Genomic DNA, 5515 nt, shown 5'->3' with positions numbered 1-5515 from the left:
CCAGGTGCTGGGCCGAGGGTGTGGGGGCAGAAACGTCTGGAATCAAGCAGGTCCCTGTGGGCCTTTGGGCTGGGGTGACGGGCTCTGTTTCGCTGGGATGTTCAGCCCTCTGGGGGTGCGGCCACCTGGTTATGGTTGTGGATGGGACAGTGTGAGAGCAGCTGGAGGGGGTGGTGGGCAAGGCCACGTGGGGTCCCGTTAACCCTGCCCCTTTCTGCTATCCAGCGCTGGTGCTAGCGGGCCATCTGGGGTCCCCAAGGCTGAGTGTCTGCACACGGTGTTACCTGTCTGTCCCCAAGATGTAACTGGACGTCCACCCAGGAGCTGCGGACGGGCGATAAATCAGCTGCTTTAGAGAGGAAGCCATCGAGGGAGTTCCTGTTGTGGCTCAGTGGGTTAAGAACCCGACTAGGGTCCCTGAGGACACAGGTTTGATCCCTTGACTCGCTCATTGCATTGAGGATCCAGCGTTGCCATGAACTGTGGTGTAGGCTGCAGACATGGCTTGGATCTGGCATTGCTGTGGCTGTGGGGTCGGCTGGGAGTGGCAGCTCTGATTTGATCTCTAGACTTGGGAACCTCCTTATGGCACACCGTCAGGGTTCCTGCACTTGCAGCAGATCTCTTGAGCTCTGACAGGTGCCCTCTGAGTCTCCACTGGGGGGCCTTGTTGTGGGTGCAGCTGTCCTGCAGTAGGGGCATTCTTAATCCACTGGTTGAGGCCAGGGATTGAACCTGTGTCCTCATGGAAGCTAGTCAGATTAGTTTCTGCTGAGCCACAATGAAAAGGCTCTCTGTTTTCTTCTTTGGCATGTGGCAATGTGGTTTTCCCAGCACCACATGCTAAAAAGACAGTACTTTTTTGTTTTGGTGGTTTCCGAGCTGTGGCAGGGGCATCTGCAGGTTCCCAGGCCAGGGTGCAACCTGAAATGCAGCTGCCAGCTTACCCAGCGACCAGAGCCCACTGGAGCCTTCACCCCATGAGTGTGGTCAGGGATCAGACCAGTCTCCTCATGGGCTCTGTGTCCTGCCCTTGCCCCACAGAGCCCCAGTGGGAACGCGGTGGATCCATTGAGTTCCATCTGCTTGCATTTAGCCATGTTTCATCATTTTCTTTGGACAGGTCGTTTGCCTCTTGGATGGTTGCTTCCTCATATTTCTTTCCTGTTGATGCTTTTCTTTTGAGGGGGGTGGACTTTTCAGGGCTGCAGCAGCAGTATACGGAGGTTTCCACGCCTGAGGGCGCTTCGGAGCTGTAGTCCTCAGCTGACACCACAGCCAAAGCCCTATGGGGTCTGAGGCGAGTCTGCCACCTACACCACAGCTCATGGCAACACCAGACCCTTCCCCCAGTGAGCAAGTCCGTTTATTCCACCCGCATCCTCACAGATGCTGGTCGGATTTGTCTCCACGGATGCACATCAGCAACTCCATTGTGATGCTCGTCCAAGTGGCATCACGTGTGTGATTTTGTTATCGGATGGTTTACTATTGGTGCAGAGAAATGCAGCCGTTTTCTGTGTGTGGACTTCACATCGTGAGACTTTGCTGAATGTCTTTATGGGCCCAGCAGGTCTTCTGTGTGCAGACTCTTTGGGTTTTCTACCCAGAAACTCCTCGCATCCTTCTACTTTCATTTGTGGTGGTAGGTTTTGCGTCTTCACCCTTGTTTCCTTGGTATATGTAATGAAATCTTGGTCAACTTTGCTGATCTATCAGGGGGACCAGCTCTCCGTGTCACTGATTTTTCTCTCTGGTTTTTCTATTCTCATGTTTGCGCCTTGTGACTCTAATCACGATTAAATCAGATTGAATTTTTTCTAGTTAGTTCCTTCAGTTGTAACGTAGGTGGTTGATTTGAGCTCTGTTTTGTTTTGTTTCCTTTGTTTTTTATTGTCTACACCCGAGGAAGGTGGAAGTTCCCAGGCTAGAGGTCTTTGCTGTGAGTGAATCACTCTTGGTTTTTTGTTTTTCCGGCTTTGATGACTCCCCAAATCTTCTTCCAGTGATAAGGGTACACTGATCAACACCCTCCAGCTTTATACGTCTTCCATCCACAGCCCCAGTGCTTGGCCCCACGCACCAAGCTGTCTCCCTTGGAAAGCATACATTTTTTGAAGTCTGCGAATCTGTATCTGTTCTACAAATAAGTTCATACTGTCCTTGTTTTAGATTCCCCATTTTGTGGTAGCATTTTATGTGGGTGTCTCACTGTCTGTCTGACTTCACTCAGCATGATCATGTCTAGGTCCATCCATGTTGCTGCCAGCGCCATGACATCTTCCCTTTTAATGACTGAGTAATATTCCATCGTGTATTTGGATCACATTTTCTTTATGCTCACCTCTGAGGATGGACACTGAGTTGTTTCCCTGTCTTGGTTGTGTAGACTGCTGCAGTGAAAATTTTTACATATGTGTCTTTTGTAGTCATTGTTTTCTCCGGATAGATCCCCAAGTGTGGGATTGCTTGATCAAACTGTAGTTCAATTTTTAGTTTTTTGAGCAATCTCCGTAGAGTTTTCCACATTCCAAACACCAATGAATTACCCACCAGTTTTGCAAAAGGTTCCCCTTTTCTCCACACGCTCTGTAGCTTTTATTGTTGGTAGACACTGTGGTGAGGGTCATTCTGGCTGGTGTAAGGTGGTACCTCAGGGTGGACTCATGTGCATTTTTCTCATAATGAGGGACGTTGGACATGGTTTCATGTGTTTTTTCCCATCTGTGTTTCTTCTTTGGAGAATTGTCTATTTAGATCGTCTGCCCATTTTTTGATGGGGTTGTTTGATGTGGGGGTATAGAGCTGCAGAAGGGGTTGATAAATTTGGGAGCTGAATCTGTTGTTCGTTTCTTCATTTGCAAATATATTCTCTGATTTTGTGGGTTGTCTTTTTGTGTTGTTTAGGGGTCTGCTTTGCTGTGCAGAAACTTTGAAGTTTAATTAAGTCCCATTTGTTCATTTTTGGTTTTATTGACATTACCCTAGGAGGTGGATCTGAGAAGAGGTTGCCGTGGTTTATGTCGGAAGGTGTTTGGCCTATTTTTCCTCTAAGCGTTTTATAGTATCTGGTCTTAGATTTAGGTCTTTCACTCACTTTGAGTTTATTTTTCTGTATGGTGTTAGGAAGTGTTCTTTTTTTTTTTTTGAATTGGTAATGATTTTTAATTTTTTTCATTAGAGCTGGTTTAGAGTGTTCTGTTGATTTTCTACTGTACAGCATGGTGACCCAGTTACACATACATGTATACATTCTTTGGCTCACATTATCCTGCTCCATCACTAGTGACCAGACCTAGTTCCCAAGTGCTACACAGCAGGATCTCACTGCTCATCCATTCCAAAGGCAATAGTCTGCATCTGTGAACCCCAAGCATTGCATCCATCTCCCTCCCCCTTGGCAACCACAAGTCTGTTCTCCAAGGCCACGATTTTCATTTCTGTGGAAAGGTTCTTTTGTGCCATATATTAGATTCCAGATAGAAGTGATATCATAGGGTATTTGTCTTTCTGACTTACTTCAGTCAGTATGTGAGTCTCTAGTTCCATCCATGTTGCTGTGAAGGGCATTATTTTGTTCTGTTTTATGGCCGAGTCGTATTCCATTGTGCATATATACCACATCTTCTGAATCCAGTCACCTCTTGAATGGACATTTGGGCTGTTTCCATGTCTTGGCTATTGTGAATAGAGCTGCAGTGAACACACAGGTGCATGTGTCTTTTTCAAGGAAAGTTTTGTCTGGATAGATGCCCAAGAGTGGGATTGGTGGGTCAAATGGTAGTTCTATGTATAGATTTCTAAGGTACCTCCATACAGTTCTCCATAGTGGTTGTACCAGCTTCCATTCCCACCCACAGTGCAGGAGGGTTCCCTTTTCTCTACACCCCCTCCAGCACTTGTTATCTGTGGACTTAGGAATGTTGGCCATTCTGATTGGTGTGAGGTGGTATCTCGTTGTCGTTTTGATTTGCATTTCTCTAATCATCAGGGATGGTGAGCATTGCTCCGTGTCCTTGTTGGCCATCTGTCTATCTTCTTTGGAGAAACGTCTCTTGGGGTCTTTTGCCCATTTTCCCATTGGTTGGTTGGCATTTTTGGGGTTGAGTTGTATTAAGTTGTTTGTATATTTTAGAGATCAGGCCCTTGTCAGTTGCATCATTTGAAACTCTTTTCTCCCATTCTGCAAGCTGTCTTTTTGTTTTCGTTTTGGTTTCCTTTGCTGTGTAAAAGCTTGTCCGTTTGATGAGGTTCCATCGACTTATTTTTGCTTTTCTTTCTGTTGCTTGGGGAGACTGACCTGAGAACACTTTTGTAAGGTTGATGTCAGAGAATGTTTTGCCTATGTTCTCTTCCAGGAGTTGGATGGTGTCTTGTCTTACATTTAAGTCTTTCAGCCATTTGGAGTTTATTTGTGTGCATGGCGTGAGGTATGTTCTAGTTTCATTGCTTTGCAGGCTGCTGTCCAGGTTTCCCAGGAGCAGTTTGCTGAAAAGACTTTTTTCCATTTACTGTTCTTGCCTCCTTTGCCAAAGATTAATTGACCCTAGGTGTTTGGGTTTCTTTCTGGGTTCTCTACTCTGTACGATTGATCTGTCTGTTTGTTTTGGTACCAATACCACACTGTCTTGATGACTGTGGCTTTGTAATATTGCCTGAAATCTGGGAGAGTTATGCCTCCTGCTTGGATTTTGTTTCTCAGGATTGCTTTGGCAATTCTGGGTCTTTTGTGGTTCCATATAAATGTTTGGATTGTTTGTTCTAGTTTTGTGAAAAATGTCATGGGTCATATGGTAGCTATTGCATTGAATCTCTAGATTCCTTTGGGTAGTATGGCCATTTTTACAATGTTAATTTTTCCAGCCCAGGATAATCGAGTATCTTTCCATTTCTTTACATCTTCTTTAATTTCCTTGATTAATGTTTTACAGTTCTTAGCTTGTAGGTCTTTTCCCTTCTTGGTCAAATGGTAGTTCTATGTATAGATTTCTAAGGTACCTCCATACTGTTTCCATGGTATAGGATTTTCCTGACCCCAGGTATAGGATTTTTTTTGGTGCAATTTTAAAAGGTATTGTATTTCTGTATGCCTTTTCTAATATTTCCTTGTTAGTATACAAAAATACAACTGATTTGTGAATGTGAATCTCATATCTTACTACTTTGCTGAATTTCTCGATCAGATCAAGCAGTTGTTGGGTTTGGTCCTTAGGGTGTTCTATGTATAGTATCATGGCATCTGCATACAGTGACATTTTACCTCTTCTCTTCCGATTTGGATAGTTTTTATTTCTTTCGTTTGTCTGATTGCTGTGGCCAGGCTTTCCAATACTATGTTGAATAGCAGAGGTGATTGTGGGCATCCCCGTCTTGTTCCAGATTTTCGTGGGAAGGCTCTCAGCTTTTCTCCATTGAGTATTCTATTTTCTGTGGTTTTGTCATAAGGGATTTTAATTATGTGAAGGGATGTTCCCTCTATACCCACTTGGGTACGAGTTTTAACCCTGAATGGATG

Source organism: Sus scrofa, chromosome Y (assembly GCF_000003025.6).
Source record: "Sus scrofa isolate TJ Tabasco breed Duroc chromosome Y, Sscrofa11.1, whole genome shotgun sequence".
In the NCBI taxonomy this organism is placed as follows: Eukaryota; Metazoa; Chordata; class Mammalia; order Artiodactyla; family Suidae; genus Sus; species Sus scrofa.
This window is presented reverse-complemented; position numbering follows the sequence as displayed.